General features: G+C 41.1%; 1 protein-coding gene across 6 annotated transcripts in view; it reads right to left on the bottom strand.

Annotated features, from left to right (window-relative positions):
* Positions 1-20,869, bottom strand: part of LOC125639991 (heparan sulfate glucosamine 3-O-sulfotransferase 1-like) — a 316,899-nt gene that overhangs the window by 63,534 nt on the left and 232,496 nt on the right. Inside the window, exon 1 of one of the 6 annotated variants that reach the window (XM_075130977.1) lies at positions 15,942-16,020. The exons of the other annotated variants lie outside the window; for them this stretch is intronic. The gene's annotated coding sequence lies outside the window, so the exon portion shown is untranslated. Of the gene's footprint in view, positions 1-15,941; positions 16,021-20,869 lie in introns of those variants that run through there. 6 annotated transcript variants of the gene reach the window in all.

Raw genomic sequence — 20,869 nt, 5'->3', positions numbered from 1 at the left:
TTAAAACCAAGGTGGAACAGATTGTTTAGCATAAGTAGTTAACACATATTTTGAGGGACCATTCAAGGAAAGATGGCCCCTTATCCACCCAGTCATAGAGGAGAAAGGAAGGAGAGAGGTGGGGTATTATTAGTTATAGATTGTTGTAATAAGCCATAAATCCAGTGTCGCGATTCAGTCCATGATTTTTAGTGTCTAGCAAAGTTACGAATGCTCCCAGGCTTGTCTTTTGAAAGTGTTGTGCAGGTTTCCTTTAAAGATGAGGACCAACAGGTTAGATGTAAAGTGATTGCTTATCCATCTTGTCTCTTTCCAGTCCCACTGACTTTCAAGACAATGTCATTTAGGCACTTTTTGAAAAAAAATTATTTAATCTCTGGACCTTTCAGCGTAACTGGCTCCATTTTGTACAGGATTGTGAAGTATATGCTACTTATTTGGTGGAAATTGTGATTTGACCCTGATCTAGATGATGAAATCTGCAAACAGATATTATCGTTTTCTTTAGTGCCTACAAAACACGCTTATTCATACTGGGCATTACATTATTTTGGATAGGGAGGGAGATCTGACTAGCATTCCAAATTGTCTGGTCCTTTTCACCCTAAAGGAAAACAAAAGCCAGAGCAGAGATATAATTCTTAATGGTGGCAGTAGATTAACCATCTGCCACCTTGCTTGCCAAGTAATCAAGGATTATAAACTTAACTTCTGAAAGGGAATTTTTTATTGCCTGGCTTTGACTATGCCCACAAAACAAAGTCCCTATAAACCCCACTGAATGATATACTGGAGGCATATTTTGCAAATTTAAAGCAGGAGTCTGACATTTTGTTCTCAAAACCCTGTATTTTGTAAGGAATCCCCAATAGCATACGTGCTATCATCAGAAAATCCTTCAATGCAGAGTTTTCCCCCTGCATCTGGTTAGTGATGCCTAGTTTTGCTCAAGACTATGCAGAAATCTATCAATAATTGTAGAACTGAGCTGAACCATGACTTGACAGGAACTGGGGTAAGATCAGAAGGCTTCACGCTGAATGACTCTTGATTACATTTGCTAACACCTGCCCAAGGGGAGAAGTGATACTCAGGCATTGAGGGCATGCTCAGTGGCTTGAGAAGACATCTCTCGCTACAACCGTTTTGCACAGGAATCTCAGAAATTTTTTTAGGTTTTCTTTTTAGGATTGTTGTTTTTTAAAGAAATTAAACAAATCTCTCTCTTATGGGGATCCTACAGATTGTCTGTGGAAGACTCTGATCTGAGGGAGGCTTCTTTACAATCAGATTGTCAGCCAGTCTGATTCCCTCCCTCCTACAGCAAATAAAAGAGTAGAGTGCTAACATCTTTGTGTCCCGAGATATCAAGAAGTTGTGAACTTTCCTGACTGAAAAGAGATCTAGTTTGTTTATGCTTAATGGAGCCTCTCATAACTATCCCATGACTCATTTTTGGTAACAGAATGAGGCTCCAAGCCTGTCTGCAAGAAAGTGTGCCTTGAAAGGCTGTGATGGCTAAATAGGTAATATGGAAGCCTGAAACTGAAAACTGCTTCTCTCTGACAGGGCTCTGTGGAGATGACTTTCTCCTGCCTCAGGAAGATGCAGTGGATGCTCCTTGGAGCTAGTAACTATGAGTTTTTGTTCTTTTTTCCTATGCTTGAGAGAAGACTGCTTCCTATATCCTTGCTTTAGATTTAGAGCTGTTGCTCCACTTCATCTTCTCAATGGAATTTTGGCCAAGGAAGTCATAACTGACCAAACTGAGGATGTCCAGGGAACTTGGGGACATCCCAAGTACTTTGAAGAACCTGGTCTGTGCTGACACTTTACAAATGAGTCAGGACTGCCACCTTGTTCTTACCCTGCTGTGTAAGAGATTTTTTCCTTCAGCTGGGATTCAATAAGGGTATCCCATCCGACAAATCAAAACAATCCAGGAGCCTTGCAAACAGCCCGAACTACCAACTTCCATTTTGACGTCAGAGGAGGAAGGGGCACCTCAAGTCATCCACACAGCAATTGGCATCAGCTGGAAAAAAATGCCAATTCCTAATTAAAATTGTGGGATGTCATCATTCATGCTAAACAGCAATACTAGTGTTTCCTATATTATATGTAAGCAAAGGATTTCGACAGGGCTCTCATCTTACATTTCAGTAACTATATTCTGTCAATGACTAGAGTAAGGAGGGGGCCTACATGACAGGAATTACTAAGGTCCTGTCCCAGTTCTGACGTGGATTCTTATTATCTCCACAGCATATACTTGGGAGTGGGGGAGGACTTTGGGATCCTGTACTAACCTACTAAAATAAAGTACTCTAAGAGTAAAGCCATGCTCTTAGAGTGAAGTAAGAGAAAAGATCTTGATTTTGTTGTTCATATTCATTGTTACTATCTTGAACACAGAACGCACATTCTGGAAGGTTGCAATGTAGCACCATTTTATTTCTTAAAATCCAGAACACCACAAAACCCTGAAATAGCAAGAGACAAAGCAGACTGCTCCGTAAAACAGAGGCACAACTCACCCCCACCTTACTGTAAGCTTGCTATCTGCAAACTGACTGCTGGTAGGCCCAGAATTGCACACTTCCCTACAGGGCTCCCTAATCTGCAAGCAGGACCACAAAAAGACACTGAAATTTAAAGTGACAACCTACACCTTTAAAAGATTATTCAGTATACCATAATTCTCTTTGTGGCCTTGAATTAGTCCTGAACACTCTGCCTCCATTTTCTAATATTGAGAATGGGATTAGCACTTATTTGACTCTATTATAGGGGGTATGATGATTAAATCAGCCAATATTTCTAAAGCTAACTGAAGATTAAAAGTTTCTGTTCACAAGATCATTATTATTTAGATTGCAGTAATGCTCCACAGTGCACCAGATCTGCCCAAACTCAGTCATGGTTCCAGTCTACATTCTAAAACAGCAAAGGCAGACAAGGACTGGGACAAAATAAATATAGCCTACAAGCAAATGATGAGAGCCACATAGGGTATGTCTACACTGAAATTAAACATCTGCTGCTGGCTCATGTCAGCTGACTCAGTCTCATGGGGCTCAGGCTTAGGAGCTGTTTAATTGTGGAGTACATGTTCAGCCTTGAGCTGGAGCCCGAGCTCTAGGACCCTTTCCCCTTCGCAGGGTCTCAGAGCCCGGGCTCCAGCCTAAGTCCACATGTCTGCACCACAATTAAAGAGCCCCTTAGCCCGAGCCCAAGTCAGCTGACATGGGCCAGCCAGGAGTTTTTAACTGCAGTGTAGACATAGGCATAACTTGCCAGATAGATGGACAGAGATCAGGGTGACCAAGAAAAACACATCTTAGTTATAGGTTTGTTTGTTTATGTTGTTGGTGTGGCTAACTTCTCCAATCCATTCTCCGCTATTCATCCCCCTCATATTTCCCCACAGCAACCCCCAACTTCAAGTCAATTTATCCTATGCCTTCCTTCCCAACACTTGACCCCTTGCCTCCACATAAATGAGAGATCAGCAATGAATAAAGGAGAAGTAGTAGTCAGTCAGCAAGAGCATCAAAATAGTCTCATCTAAGAGAATACGAAAGAGGACAAGGAACATACAAGAATCCTGTCCATCTTGAAATGCTGACTGAAAGAACTGACTTAGAAGTCAGGAATTACCCAAAACATTGGGGAATTTGGGATTCGGTGTATTGGAATACCATACAATACAATACAAGAGTGGTTTCACTCAGAGTGAAGGAAGAAAAAATATCTTGATTTTGTTATTCCCATGAATTATGACTAGTACCTTAAATATACAAAATATGACCAAAAAAATTAAAGCCTACAAATATTGTAGAAATCGTTTGCTTCCTTTTACTACTGCTGTGTTGGCAATGAATCTATAATTCTACTTATCTTGTATTCCAGACTACAGATTTGTTTTGTAGGAGGACTGAATTTTCTAGGCTGCCAGGTTCACACGGACTTCAAAATTTTTCGAAAACTGGCTGTTTATAAGCATTCTATTGAGTAGATTGACTTTTCTGTAATATCATTCTAATAAGGTTTTATCCATATGTGGTTAGAAACTGCAACTAGGTTATAACTGAAAGGATACTTTATAATGAGAACTGAATAAGGGAAGATTAACAACTTTAAATTTGTTATCTTCCCTGGTTGCTTTTAAAAATTATGAACCTTATCTAAAATCATAGCCAAAAATGGTTCTACAGAAGCCATGTTTCACATTTTTAAATAATTTGAATTAAAAGAAAAGAAAAGAAAAATAATGCATTATGAGTCACACATCCAGTGAAATCTAGAAGTAAATAGATTTACTCGCACAAGTAAGAGGAAATGCAGAATCAAGGCCTTTTATTCTTGTTATTCTGGATACATGCAGATAGTGAGTAAATGGCCTTCAGTATGAATGAATAACTGAAACAACATAACACTTCCAACATTGATTTAGGTACCATTCAGTCAGGGTACATTCACCTGTATCACATTTCTTTGACATCTGGGAAAGCCATAATATATATCAGTGCTAGATGACATTCATTGTTTAGCTTATAGGCAAAATCTTGGCCCCTTTGAAATCAGTAGCAAAACCCCCAAAGATTTCAATGGTGCGAGGGCTAAGGGACTCACCCCTCTGAAAAGATAATGTTTCCTTTGTTTCTTTCAGAATAGATATTTATTCAAGGGTATTTATTACTCCTACTGACTGACTGATTCCATAATTTTAGACACTGGCATTTTATATTTACAGACAAAAATTCAAGTCTAGGGCCAAGTCTACACTAGCACTTACGTTGGCAAAAACTTTTGTCACTCAAGGACGTGAAAAAAACCCACACCCCAGAGCGCGATAGGTTTTGCTGGCATAAGTGTTCATGTGCCCAGTGCTACAGCGCTGGAAACATCTTCCCGCAAGCATAGCTAGCATCACTTGTTGAGCTGGTTTTATTATATCGACGGGAACGCTCTCTCCCTTCAGCATAACACAGCTACACAAGCGCTCCGACAGTGGCACAGCTGTATTGGTACAACTGTGCTGCTGTAAGCTTGTAAGTATAGACATGGCCTATATCAGCTAGAAATCATTCCTACTTGAGCTCATATTTCACGTATTGTAAATATCCCATTTTTTCTGTTGAGACTTGCAAAGAGTTTTCTTGTACTATACACAAGATTTGTTTTGACTCAAAGTCACAATATAAACATTTTCAGCATTGTACTATCATTGGGTTGGATTTTATGTCATTTTGCAGCATGTCATCTTTTATTAAGTCAAACTGCAGAAAGACCTCACAGCTTTGCAGCAAAATCTATGAGGTACAAAAAGCTGACACACTGGTTGTTACTGAGTAAAGGTTGCTCTAAAATAGAAGATGGAAGCCAAACAGATTGCATATTGAGGCACCTGTATTCTGAACTGCAAAGCACAAGTGGTTGGTGGAATGTCACACACAGCCCCACTGTTTATGATGAGCATATAAATTAAACAAAAAAACAAGCAGAAAACACCACTTCCAAGACAAGACTTTTTATAAGAGTCTTGTACTTGTTCTTCGTTGTGTAAACTGCTGATTTTCCTAAAACGGATGTGTGGGTTAGGGTTGCCAGGCATCTGGTTTTCAACTGGAAAATCCAGTCAAAAAAGGGACCTGGCTGTGTCCGGTCAGTATGCTGACTGGACACTAAAAGTCCGGTTACCAGAGTAACTGCAATCAGCCTACCCTCCGAGAGGATAGGGAAAGCAGCAGCTGCTGCCTGGAGGAGCTGCTCAGCTGCTGGCAGAGAGAACTGGCTCCCAGACCTGTGGCTTCAGCCTCCAGGGACCATCCACCCCACTGTGCCCTGATTGCCCTTCCCAGCCCCTTACTCCAGGGACCAACCCCATACTGGCCCCTCGCTCTGTGGACCGACACCCCCTCTCTGCCCCGCAGTGCCCTGATTTCCCCCGGCCCCTCACTCCGAAGTCCCATACCTCCCTCTGCCCCAACTGCCCCTGGCCCCTCATTCTGGGGACTGACCTTTTCTGAGCCAGAGCCCAACCGCTGTACCCTGATTGTGCAGGCAGGCTCCACATCAGCTCCTCCCAGCCCAGCTCTCCGGGGGGAAGCAGGGGTCTCCAGTTTTCAGGAATTAGAGTGTTGGCAACCCTATTGTGATTTGATAGGTCAATTGGTTTTATGCTTTCAACATATTACAACACTTCCATATGGGGAAGATGACAGCACTTTCACGAGTCAAAACTGTTTTCCGGTTATTGTGAAAACAAGTGAAACTGCGTCAGTGGAAAAGGACTTTCCCCACTAAGCTAAATTTGTGACTGCTTCTTTGTATACAAGAGAGACAAGGTGGGTGAGGTAGTATCTTTTATTGGACCCAGAGGCAGATTACAGTTTTGCTGGGCCAGAGCACGTGGCCAGTTTTGTGGGGCCCTGGGCTCTCCCCACCCTTTCCACCTGCCATTCCCCCAACCCCCGGTGATCTTGCCGGGGAGCAGGGTCGGAACGCAGGGGCAAGCTCCACCCGTCTGGCACTCCTGCCAGGGAGCGAGGTCAGGGCGTGGAGGCTTGCCCTGCTCCACCTGCCCGGTGTTCCTGCTGGAGAGTGGGGGTCGGGGTGCGGGGGGCTCGCCCTGCTCCCCGGCAGAAGCACCGGGCAGGCAGAGCAGAGCAAGCCCCCACACCTCGACCCCGTTCCTTGGAAGAGTGCTAGACGGAGTGGGGCAAGCCCCTATTCCCTGACCTCGCTCCCCGGCCAGAGTGCTGGACAAGCCCCAGGTGGAGCGGGACAAGCCCCAGCGCCCTGATCCCACTCCTTAGCAAGAGCGCCAGGAGTGGAGTGGAACAGAGAAGGTAGGGGCCATTTTTCTGGGGTCCCTCAATTGGCTGTGGCCACTGGGCACCAGCCCTATTAAGCCAGTGGCTAATCTGCCACTGATTAGACAGAATTCTATTGGTGAGAGAGACACAAGCTTTTGAGCTTACATAGAGCTCTTTTTCAGGGCTTTATATTGTATACAATATATTCTCTGTGATTCTAGAACTCTCTCACTATAGTAAGTCACTTAGAACAGGTTTCAGAGGAACAGCCGTGTTAGTCTGTATTCGCAAAAAGAAAAGGAGTGTGTATATAAAGTCTGCTGCAGTTTCCACGGTATACATCTGATGAAGTGAGCTGTAGCTCACGAAAGCTCATGCTCAAATAAATTGGTTAGTCTCTAAGGTGCCACAAGTACTCCTTCACTTAGAACAGAGATCTTTTTTGTGGTAGTGTAATGGCCATTAAGAAACTGCTTTATCTGTTCTCACTTACCCTTCTCCAAGAAAAATATAAGTATTATTGATATTTGAGACTTGTTTTACATTAGAGGCAAACTGCAGCTGATCATTAGCACTTTATACATGAACTCAGAGTAAGGAATCTACTGTTACTGGAGCAAGGAATCTACTATTCAAATAGCATGGTTTGGAAAATTTATCTTCATAAAGTGAAGCTAAATCAACTGTGGTCTAGTCTCCTCTACTTGTGAGAGGAAGCTGCCTGTATACATCCCCCACATATTGTGTGAATAACTCTTGAATTAGGTAAGCCAATTTTCTTCTAAAACCCCCCACAATTTTATTATTTTCTTTTAGACTTTTCTTCAAAAATTATGGCGGATACAATATGAAGGAGCTTATTAGCTACTAGCAAACTTAATTGAATGGACAGTAATTCAAATGCTGGCTCCATTTGGTCCTTTCCTGGTGCTGAATTATACTGTATACACCGTGGTGCCCATATGCATATGATCACACTGTGCTATCAAAAAGTAAACTCCATGGTTGAAAGCAACTTCCAAATAAAATGAGAAACTATTTCATGCTGCAACTACATACTATTTTCATGTAGATGTAAATGAAAGCCAGCAGGAAGAATATTCTAAAGGACCCATAGTTAAGCTAAGTAATAGTTTGTGAAAGAGAACAATCTCTTAGTTTGGACCAGCCATTGCAAAGCTTCTATAAAACAGTTCATATTCCACCCAAAACAACATTTGCTGCTGTACGATTTCATTACAGAGTCCAGGAGGAGCTAACAAAATATTGGCCCAAATTCAGTCCTTAGAGTAAAAATGTGGAAATCTAACACATTCAATAGAGTTATTATAGCCACTTACATCAGTCCTGGATTTGGCACACACTTTCTGTCCTAGATTTTTGGGAACTAGCAAAGTAGTTCTTCAAACAAAATGGGTGCACCCAGAGACACTAAAGCAAAGAGGGTTAAATGCAGAGTTTTACGGTCTTTACAGTGTCAGAACCGCAAAAAAAATGCAAGGGTGAAATGTGCCTTTTTTGTAAGAGAGTTAGAGTACTTAAATGTCTATGGTCTTAATCAGGCTTCCTGCTATTAGTGACAGAGGAGTTCCTGGTATTGATGCTTGCTCATCAATAAGCCAGGATAGAAATATTTCTTCTGAACATTCTATTCCTCAGAAATTAATTAAATCTGAATAAGCCCTTTTGGAGTTATGTTGTGAAAAGTTTTGTTTACGAGAATTGTTCATCAAGAAACTAAAGCTATGAGATGCACTGGGAACAAGTTTTAACATATGTAAACCCGGGGATCTTGAAATTAACATATATTCCTAAAATAATTGTTTGGGTGTAGGGAAAAGGAAATTAATACAACTGGAGAAGAAAAAGACAAGATGAGGTGCTTTTTCAGGCTAATTTTAAAACTAATTTTACCCACCCACATGTACAGAAAGCAGAATGAAAGTGGCATGGATCACAACACAGGTTTGTTGCTACACATTATTATTATGCATACCACCTACAGAACAGATTTGAAAATCTCTCACTTGTTACCAAGATCAACTAATATCCATTCCCTCTATGCCCTCATCATAGCTATCTGGCATGTGTTCTGTGCATGAATCAAAGTGGCATCCAGTATGGAAAAAGTCATTTCTTAACAGTTCAACATGTTTCCTTGGCTGGTTATAATCCTGCTGAGCCAGTGTGTGGCAACAAATCAGGTGCAAGGGAGTCCTGCTCCCATTCAAGTGCATGGCTAGACTCCCATTGATTTCAATGGGAACAGGTCCTTCAAAGACTACTAACATTGCTGTGACAAGTTTTAACATAACTTTCCTCCCAATAAGCTAAAGTTGTCCTTGGGCCCAAAGGACGCCTCCTAAAATGTTCTTTGTAGGTTCTCAAGAGGCAATTGCTTAGATCCTCACCTCTTTGAAATGTTCCAGCTCTGAACTTGTTTCTTCAGTTATCATCTTGCTTATTGTAGCATGAAAAAGCTGGTACTCGTTATTTTCTCCAGCCCATCTACAATTTTGGATCTTCCCCACCCACATGAACTTGCTCACATACTGGGTCTGCAAATCCCCCAATATAAAAGTTTGGATTCATTCAAGAACTGCTGTATCTTTAACTCAATCTAGTGGGAGAGAGAAATCTATTTATCAGAAAGATTCACCATAGCTATGAAATATCATCCCTTGTTTAAGATACTTTTTAGTATCATTGAGATGTGAACCAGATTGCATACTGGTTTAATGAAGACCATACACAGCAAAATTACAAAGAATGGGGAAAGTCTCAAGGAAGAAAATACTAGGAAAATAATGGATCAAGATTCTGTTACAATTAGATTTTCATTAATTAGAGTGAATATCACTGTGCCTGTCTATCTTAGCACTTGAAAAAAAAATTTAAAAAAAAGATTTTTACTCAGTACTTCACCCCATTAAAACTTTAAACAATTTACAGCCTTGATGACTACAGTAAGGAGAATAAATGAAAATACCACCCGTCTATCCATCTAGCTACTTATTTCGCCCTCCATCACCACAATATGTGAGCACCCAATACTACTGTAGTGGTTGGTGACATAAATGACTGTCAGTTTTGGCCTTTTACTGCTGAAGCGCATACAGTGAAAAGTTGATGCCATTCATTTTGTGAAACTGTTTTTTTCCTCTTCACTATTAGCTTTTGAAGAAGTGCAGTTTTTCCTTTGCTGGGGTTTAGTTGCTTCATTTAAAAAACAAAGAACAGGAGCTTCAAGGCCACAGAGATATGTTGTTTCCCCTAACCAGCATTAGAGAGTGCTAAATACAGAAATTATTCAAGATACCAACAAGCACAGAGGAGAGACAAAGGGGACAAACAATAACATCAGTAAGCTCTGATGAGAGAATCTACCATAAAACTCTAAAAACCAATTCTAGTGGTTAAAAAAAAAATTAGTGCATAAATGAAGCAGGATCAACTTTATTGCTTTAGGTTTTGTTCTTATTAGTAGTAGTAATAATACTGAGGTAGAATTGCTTGTGTGCGCCCTGTGCAGTTGGCAATTTCCTTTCTCCTTTTACTCAGTTTAACTAAATACAGAAACACACAGTAGTTTAGGTAGGCAGAACATAGTTACCTAAACCAAAACTTAGCCAGGGCACTGGGGTTAACACTTGAGCTATGGAACCCCAACAGCACATTGACCTCAAACATCCTGCTAAGGCATTCGTTCAGTAATGAGTCAGGCAGAGATAATCCATCATCATCACCACCACTACACTCCTGCATGCTGCCTTCCTGTCCAGCATGTCCAATCCAAGTATTGTCCATGCCTGACCCTGCTTTGCTTCTGCAATTATTGAACTAGTCCTAACTATGGCTATTTGCAGATGTATGACTTCAGACTCTGATTTCAGCAATCAAGTATTATATAGAGGCATGGAAGAATTAGATGAGTAAACGTCAGTAAACATAGGTTTCACTGTGTGTACACACACACACACACACACACACACACACACAGAGCAACAAAAATATTGCCATTCATAATAATCAAAATATACAGATAGGAAAAGAAAGATGCTGCTTGAGAACTTCTTAGAGTTTGATTTGATATATAAATTTTATATACTTTGACATGTAATGTTGACAATTTGTGTTTTAACAGTTATAAAACTACCTTTTTGAATCTCAGCATCTACTGTCATTAAATAATTATTGTGTGACCCCCTATAATTTCCCACAACTGTGAAAATTTGATAAAAATTGAATAAAAAATGTTTAAAACCCATAATTTTGTACAACTGTGAAAATTTAAAAATCAATAGAAATAAAAATATTACTTAAGATAAATATTGATATTATCCACTGAAATTTTACAAAGTATCAAATTCTGCCCAGTTTAATTATATTGATGATAAAACATTGCATCTTTCTGTAACAGGATGGCAAGGCTCTTCTGTTGACCCATGCTGTGATGGAATCCTGCATAAAACTGCCAGCTAATTCCTAATTACTCAATATGGAAAATGTAGCTCATTAGCTCACCATATGGAAGAGCTGGGAGCAGGCCTTTAGGCAGAAGGTTCTTTCCAAAGAACCTGCCAAGTCTGGGGTGTGTGTTTTCATTTGAGTTACCAGTAAAGCCAGGCCCCAGAGAAAGTGAGTTTCTCTCAGTGCCGAGGCCCTGATTCTCAATTGTTCCATTTCTGTGCACAGAAATGTGGGGAGAGCAAAGGAGGCCATGAGTACCTTAGAACAGAAAGAGTGCAGTGTGCTCTGGCCACTCCTCCTAGCCTGGGGGCTGTCAGGGGGACAGATGCCGGGCCCTTATGCCTGCTCTGTGCCAGCCACAGAGGATATGTCTCCACTTCATTGATTGCAAGCCTCCCAGCCCAGTAAGCAGACTTCCGCTAGAGAAGCTTGAGCTAGCTCGCAAAAATATTAGCAGTGCTGACATTGCAGCTCCAGCACACACTCAGGCTACCCACCTGAGCTCAGACCTTGGGGGTCAGGTGGGCTTGAGAATGCAAGCTACCACCCAAGCCGCAACTTCCAAACTGCTATTCTTAGCATGCTAGGCCAAGCCCCACTAGCGGGTCTGAGCATCACTCCCCCACCTGCCATGCAGACATACCCAAAGGCCCTCTTCGTTGGGCAAAGCAGCTGGATTGCTACAGAAAAATCAAGCGCAGTGTGCTTATTACTTTGGACAGAGCAGGGTCGGAACATACATAACTAGACATTTTGGGTTAACTCTTGTCACTCATCTTAGCTAGACACTATTAAAACACCAAAACTTAACCCAGGAAGATGGAGGATGATTTGTTCTACATCTTTTGCTGTGAAATAGCAGAGAAGGCTTCACCTACCAGAGAGACCAGTACACTTTTTGTATTATATGTATTATTTGATTTACTCTCCATCTCACCTCTTGAAAAAGAATTCCACACAATGGACCAAATTCACCTTTGGGTTAAGGGGTTACAAACCCACTAAGTTATCTCCTCTTGCATCAGCAGTGAATTGAATTGAGTGACTTAACATCTAAATTAACTAACTGCTCAAACACACAATAGTACAGAGTTTCTAGCACTGTAGGGGGCTAGGTAAGGTCTGAGAGCCTGTCTACATAGGGACACTCAGGAAAGTTAAGTTGAGGTGCAATAATTAAAGTGCATTAAATCCATGTGCAGATGCTCTAATTCAGAAGTGAAGTGACCACTTTGTAAATTAAGCTGAAGTGAACTACAGCCACTTTATTTCTGAATGTGTGAGAGTCCACACAGGGTGTTTCATTAGCTGTGAATTCACACTTTCAGTAAATTTGGTGAACCTTTCCTTAGCATCCCCATGTAGACATGCCCTGGCTATCACTGTAATAGCCACTTATCACTTCCAACATATTCTTCTAGGCATTTCTCTGCCCCCATCACTATTGAGCTGTAGTAAAATAATACTTAATACATTAGGGATTTTTCTACTGAGCCTTCACATCCTTCTTCTGTTTAGTATGCTCCAGTGTTTTCCATTTAGATATTTTTAATCTTTGACCCAAGAGTCATTCTATTCCATATCTGAATCTGACAGCTCTTAGCCTGTATATTTAACTGGTCTAAAATCTTTTGTTCAAAATGTGACCACATTGTTCCTCCTAATTTCTTTGAATTCTACAATCCAAACTTCATTGAAAAGTTATTAAAAGAATGATAGATTGTTCCCAGCCTGAAAAGATTTTGGAGATGCTGATTTTCTGCCACTAAGCTTTTTTAATTTGATGTGCCATCCTTTTATTTTTCCACAGGTTTACATTTTCCACCTAAACCTTTATAGGAAACCCATCAAATTTTGTTTAATACAGTTTTGGCATCAGTTCCATGAACCGTATAAATTTAATCACATGAATAATTCTACTTACTTACATGGGCCTATTTACATGCTTAAAATTATGCACATGCTTAAGTATCTCATGGAATCAGGTGCTTTATTAATTAGCAATGATTGCACCTCAATTATAAATGTAAAGAGGGGTCTAAGCAATCAACTAGCATTGCCTTACTTCAATGAAAGGCAGAACTGGGGTATAGCATTCCAGTAAAATAATTTCTCCTATTTACATTTAGCTGATCCAGGCTACGAAAACATGTTAGAAAAAGCAAAAAGTCCAATATCAATTTAAAAACAAAGATTTAAAATGTATAGTTATAATAGGGCTACATTTTCAAAAAATATTAATAATTTTGGGCTCCCAACCTGAGACACCTTAAAAGAGACCTGAGTTGCAGAGGGCCAGTGCTGAATACTTCAGCAGTCCAGGCCCCTTTAAGGTGGCAGTTGGCACCCCAAAACTGAAGCATCCAAAAAATCAGTAGTCACTTCTGAAAATGTAGGCCAAGATGTTTAAATGTTGTTCTATTCCAGTGGCAATACTGTCAGGCAATCCAAATAATTAGTCTGACCTTTCTTTGACTGGTCTCACTTCTCACACTGCTTTTCCAAACGTCCAATTCTACTTTTGTCAAGTCTGTCCCGAAAGTCAATGTTAAATTAATTGGTCTGTAAAAGAAGTAGACCTAGGCCCAGATCCACAAAAAGACACCTAACTCCCACTTCAGGCACAATGGAGATCCTCAAAATTCCTGCTTGGTTGCCCCCTAAATCTGGAGGTGCCTTAAGTCCCTCGGCACCTAAATTTTGGCCAGTGAAGTCCCTTATGTGCCTATGTTTCTGCTGCTGCCACTGGGCACACAATGTCTCAGTGTAGGCACCTAAGCATCTCTCTGTCACCTAAGCCCCAACAGGATCTTCAAACCAGGTGAAGATAGGTGTTCCAGCTCCTATCTCTCCTGCAGGGCCCAAACTGGTAAGTGTTCTCAAAGCATGCCTAACTCCACATAAAATGGCTGGGGGAGAGGATGGGGAAGAGAGACAGTAGGCTTCCTTATTTGAACATGGATCTCCCACTTCTCAGGTGGGTGCCCTAACCACTGGCTCTGGGATAGTCCAATGTAGATCTCCCTCAATCTCTCCTGCTGAAGCTCTTCCACTGTGGATAAATAATTACATACGCATTGGGCCAGGCAGAGATAGTGAGAATAACCCTGTAGCCCAGTAGTCAGGGCAGTCACCTCGGGGTAGAACACCTTCTTCTCACGCTGAAGAGAGAACTGAACCAGTGTCTCCCACAGCCTGGCTGAGTGCCCTAACAAGAGGGTTGAAGGTTAGAAGGACTTCTCCTTCCTCCACCATTTTGCATGGAGTTAAGTATGGAACCACTTGAGTTCTTGCAAGAAATGGCTTAGGTTCCTGGCTCCTGAAGATGTTTCCCTGCTGTGGATCCCAACTGGAGATAGATGCCTCCCTCCAGCCTAGGTTTAGTCACCTAACTCACAGAGGGAGGGGGCAGGGGTGGCTTAGGATACACTCCTTTCCTCAGCATCTGCTATTGGCTAGCTTTTGTGACCACTCTTCCTACACTCTAGTTTTTGTGGATCCCTTTCTTAGGCACATCTCTCCCACCACCCCATGTGTTATATAGGGAGCCTAGACCCCTTAGGGTTTGTGGATTCTACCAGGTGGTTAGGTGCCCAAAAGTTAGATATCGCAACACTGAGCGTTGCAACGCCTGAATATCTTTTGCCCATCTGCCTCCCCACCATATCCAGCAAGTCCACTGAAAATGGACAAGAAACTACCTTCTTTGTTTGCTTTTCACTGTGTGCACGCATCTTCTGGAATGGCCTGCAATACCAGTAGTTTTGTACTTTGAAGTCTCCTGACAGAAGAGTGGAAAAGCCTACGGTGGTGTTTTCAGCAAATTACTGCAGGAACATATTGATTTTATAGTTTAAAATTGTCCTTATTCAGTTGAAAAACCCAGGTGGAATTAAACTGTGAAATGAGAGCTGGAAGCAATCCAACAATCAGATTTTTAAAAGGTATTTAGGAGCCTATTTATAAGATTATTATAAAGCCAGAAGGGACTATTGTGATAATCAAGACTGACCTCCCGTATAATGCAAGCTGGGCGACTGGAAGATAGTGAAGGATGACAACAGGGAATCAAAAGAAGAAATGGACAGTAAAGCTTCGAGAGAAATAGAAAAGCAAGGGAAACAAAGCACAAATAGGAGTCAAGTGACTAAAGAAATAAGGACAAAAAAAAAAAGCTGTGACAGTGTGTAAAGTACACCAAAATGGTGAGCTGGAAAAAAGTGCAACTATAAATATCAGAAAAACAGCAAACAACCAGGAAAGAAAAACAGGTCTTAGAAATATGTCAAAACAATACAACTGTACAATATTATGATTAACTTATTACACTGAACATTCTCCCTCAATATATTTACATTATGCAACATCTACTAAAATGTAACTACATATTTAAATGCATGGAAATTAAACAAAAGTATTATATTTAAACTACTAAATCATCCCTCCTCTCCTGTAAAGAGCAGAATTGGAAGTTCTGAAATCATTATTCTATTCCTGGTTCTGCCATAAATTCCAGTGTGAAGTTGGTCAACCCACTTAAAGGTGACTGTAAAGGTTTAAAAAAAAAATTGGACTTTTTTCCCCTTTTTTGCTTCTTTTTTTCTGATTTATAAAGACAGCCTGAGCTTTCCCCAATCCCTATTCTCTTACTTTAGAAAAAGGAGTGTCAAGTCTGGTCTTCCTTGGTTTTTCTTGTGGGATCATAGTGAGGTCTGAAAACATGTTTATGAAGAGCTCTAACAACTTAGTTGAAGATATGCACGTGTTGAATCTTTAACAGACTTCCTTTTATTCAGCATCAATCACTGAAGAGCTAGACAGGTGTTTAGCTCCCTCTCCTCACCACACACCATAACAGTTTTAAACAGTTGAAAACTGCCTCTTTTTCTTCAATTAATTAACTTTCAGCTCTCTTGCTAACATGATGTCACTATCGCACTTGTTCTCCAATCATCAAGTCCAGTTGACTGGCCTCAACAAGACCTGTATTTCTAATGTAACAAACAAACAAAAAACCCAAGCCCTAGCAGAAATTAAAAATAAATTTAATAACAAAACAAACCCCCAGGCCATCTTTATCCATCGCAAAGCAGCAAAAAGGACAAGCACAGGTTTTTCCTATGCAGGTCACCTTCAATCTCAGCACTATCCTTTTCCACCATCTATAAATTAGAGAGGATATTTGTTTTTCTCTCAGAGTGATGTGAGGCTTAACTAATCAACATTTGCAAAGCACTTTGTGTTTCTATAGTACTTTCCATGTAGAGGTCACAAAGTATTAGTTTATTATTTAGTCTCCTCTTTTCTGAAACTGGATTTCATATTTAAAACTTTCAATAGCAGGATCCAAACCTTTTGAGAGAGAGTCTACACAGAGACAATATCCATATGATATTATTACTCTCCACACTCCTTCCAATCCATCCCAGGGTGCCTTCTTATATGTATTTCTTTAGGCTCTGAAAATCTGAAGCTCCCATTCCATTAGCTCTACCTCATTATGCATATGCATTATAATTCAGCCTTAATACACTGTACGTGGTCACATACAATACTTGACCCTAAAGGACCCCTGCTTACTTCACTGTCTGGATAGTGAATAAAGCAAGGGTTGTTTAGTAGAGAGGCCCACAACCACGCGTTGAACAATAAAGATAAAAGTACTGAACAGCTGCCACATTCATTGCGAATAGGGCACTATACTTGGGTTCGGTTACCTGTCTTGTCTCCCATCTGCTGTGAGATCTTGCACAGCTTGCTTCCCCTGTCTGTAAAATGGGAGTTCCTAAAGCATTTTAAAAATCTACATATGAAGCATGCTATATAAGAGCCAACTATTTATTGTAATTATTTTATATGCACAACGGAGGTAGGAGTCCTGTGGGAAAATATAGTACGTAGCAGTGAAGTTAAAGACTGCATCATCATATCAAGATACCAGGGGTTGTGTGGACAAACTTAAATCTGGCATTTCCTGCCTATTTTTTTATTCTCTTTGAAATCTAACTGTTCTTTTTATATAGGTTTCTGTATGGAACTGATTTGTGTGTGGAATACTTTATAAAGAGAGGAAAATCATCTCTGAAAGAAATAACCATTCTTAGAACTTAAATAGTGTTTGATCTACTTATCCTCCCAACATCCCTGTGATGGAAGCAAGACTGATAATCCCCATTTTACAGATGAGAACAAGCCCTTTTGGCGCTCTATAAAACCACAAAACAAGTTGATAGCAGAGCAGGCACTAGGAACTCATGAGCTCAGATTCCCAGTCTCTGATTTTTCATGCACACAATAGGGAAAAAAAATCATTGGTAGGTACAAATGAGTGGATTAGAAGAATGTATTTTTGGTACTGGAATGTCAATAGATTATCTGAACACTAAAATGTAATATAGAATATGATCTTACATTTTAGAAACACAACAACAAGTATACTGGAAGGGGGAGACACAACACTGTATTTTTCCTTATTTGAGGAGGGGGTAAAAATGCTTTTACTGCATTTCCTTCTAGCGCAAGCCAGCACTAATCCAAATATCTCCCAGTGGGCAAAACAAAGCCACGTTAGGTATTTGTGTATCCCCATTGGCTTTCACTTGATTAAAGGAAACTGCTTCATTATAGAAGCAAAGTAGAACAATTCCTTCGAGTATTAAAGCACAATTTTCTATGTGTATTACCATGCAAGGATGAAAAAAAGATGCAATACTCTTTTCTAAATACCTGGGCATCAGGATTGGATTTTATTGATATTTTGATGAGATTTAGAATGCCTGGCTATTCATCTAGCAGAGATTCACATTACAAGCAAAATTCTATAAAAACAGAACTATAGTCTTCCTCCCCATCCTTTTTCCTCAAGTGAAAAAAAAATTTAGTTTGAAAATTTCTATTTTGTATCACTGACATATTGTTTGAACGATCATTATTTTACAGATTCTACAAAGCAGGAGCTCATGAGAAGATGTCTCTATTAACTTTCTCGAGCTATATTCAACTTCTATAATTTGATTAAAAGGTGGAGAGGAAAGGGAGTTGGAAACACAGTGAAAATTCAGACCTCTGGCCTGTTATCCTGACTCAATTTCTTGTTTTCTGCTTGATACACACCTGGGTCTAACTTTAAGATCCAGAAACTTAGAGCTATCATGAGGATGCAGTAGAGTATGAAAATAATAAGCCTTTTCTTTTTCTTCATTCTCCAGTGCACTTGTCAGTTTCTGAACTTAGAAAACCCTAGAAGTACACAGGAGGCTATACATTGCAGAGAGACTTCATTAATTGTAGTATCCCAGGGAACAACAACAACAAAAAAGTTACAGCTAGAAAATATCAGTGATGCACAGGTTATCAAAACTAGTGCCAAAACAGAAGCCTCAGCATTTAATAATGTGGTGCAAAACCAAAGCAGTAAAAATGGAATTCTGTAAATATAAATGAATATATAAGAAAATCAAGTAACAAGATTTTAAAATATTTTTCTTCTATTCCACCTTTGTGGAGTCTGGAAAAAGGCTGAAAAGTCAGGTCAATCCTGCAGAGGTTCAAGCACTCTGGCTTGATCCAGGAAAGAACTTAAACACATGCTTAGATTTAAGGATGACAGTAGTCTCACTGGTTTCACAGTAGCAGCCGTGTTAGTCTGTATTTGCAAAAACAAAAGGAGGACATGTGGCACCTTAGAGACTAACAAATTTATTTGAGCATAAGCTTTCATGAGCATCCGATGAAGTGAGCTGTAGCTCACGAAAGCTTATGCTCAAATAAATTTGTTAGTCTCTAAGGTGCCACAAGTACTCCTTTTCTTTTAGTAGTCTCACTGAAGACTATGGAGTCTTTCCGATGGCTTCACTGGGCACTGGATAGAAAGAGATGGCAGCCTGTGACAGGGTTCGACTCACCACCACGGGCGCCTCCTGCCGGTCGCCCCAGGAATTAGCTCTCAACTGCTGCAGAGCGCCCTCAACACGTGGTGTCGGGCCCATCATTTGCTCTGCTGCCCTGGGACCTGCGTTGCTCTCTGCTTGGACAGTCCTCGTCTGCTTCAGGACACTTCCCGCTGGCAGTGCCCACCGCTTCAGTCTCACCCCCTTCCGGGGGGGGTTGGGGGGAGAGGGGGAGGTGTTGTTAAGAGCAATCCTGTCTGCACCTGCCTCGGTGGCCAACCGCAACCCTATAGTCTAGCCCCTTACCTCAGGGGCCAGTTGCAGTCTGTCTCGGCCCCTCTCCTCAATGGCCAGGTGCAGTGCAAAGGGGGAAAGGTGGGGGGACGACCCAGGCCTGTCCGCTACTCTGGGCCCCGACCCAGGGACCCTCCTCTAGTGGCAGCCTCTCTCTGCCCTTCTTCCTTCCCCTCTTGCCTGCTCAGTTTCCCTAGGCCACTTCCTCTTTGGCCCTATGCACCTTCCTAACCCTTTGCATCAGAGCCACAGCCTGGCAGGTAATGGGCTGGAGCCCCTGTCTGCTCCCCCAAGCCTGCCCAGCACTGCTCTGTCCAAGGTGCTGCTCCTTTCATCAGGAGCAAAGTCCATCTCCCTTGCTGGCCATCTCCTTTTACTGCTTTGGTTTTGCACCACATTACTAAATGCTGAGGCTTCTGTTTTGGCACTAGTTTTGATAACCTGTGCATCACTGATATTTTCTAGCTGTAACTTTTTTGTTGTTGTTGTTCCCTGCCTTCTCCCTAGCTGGGCAGCCTTTATATAGGACCTAGCCTGGTCCTGATTGGCTCTCCCCAGGCCTTCACTGATCGGCTGCTGGTCTGTGCAGCCTCTCTGGCCTGGTTCAGACCTTTTTCTCAGGGGGTGGGGCTCTGCCCCACCACACAGCCACATCAGAATTAAAAGCTGCAAATGAGTTTCCATTTTAAGTGTGACATTGGGTCCCCCATACCATGCCCAAATTAAAAGGCAAATTTTTATATTTTTTCCATGTAAACCTGTAGACCTTTTCCTTGCAGAGTTGGACTTCAATATGTCAACTGAACACAAGAGGGGCTTGTCAATAGAAAAAGAAATTGATGTTAAATTGGACAAGCTGTTTGTAAATTAAGAAACATTTAAAAAAAAATTGGCATTCAGCATAGACAACAAACTCTAACCTTTGTTCACCAACTCTTAGCTTGTGAACACAGAGTGGGAGTCAATGAAATTTAAGTTTATTGGACTCATCTAATACTTGGGTAGGAGAGGAGGAGAATAAGGAAAGGAATACCAAATCACACTGCTAGCCCCATCATCCCCTGTCATGCAGACCTCCTCAATTGCTCACTTCCTAAGGAAGGCTGCAGAAGCTGTGCCTTTGGAAAGGTTGGAAAATGAGGATGAGGATGAAAACAGATCAGGGCCATTGGCATAGAGAGAAGGAGGTTGCCATCAAAGTGGGAGAGATCATGGATAAGGGGAGTATGAGAGGCAGAGCCTACCAACCAAATTCATCATCATTGGGTGGCAGGAATGGGGACATCAAGCCTAACTTTAAAAGTCCCAGGTCTAAAAATTGTTGGCCTTAAACTGTCCATCTGTAAAACAAATATAATATCTACATGCTTTGCAGGGATGTTAAGATTATTGATG

This window comes from Caretta caretta, chromosome 7 (genome assembly GCF_965140235.1).
Source record: "Caretta caretta isolate rCarCar2 chromosome 7, rCarCar1.hap1, whole genome shotgun sequence".
NCBI lineage: Eukaryota > Metazoa > Chordata > Testudines > Cheloniidae > Caretta > Caretta caretta.
This window is presented reverse-complemented; position numbering and strand designations above follow the sequence as displayed.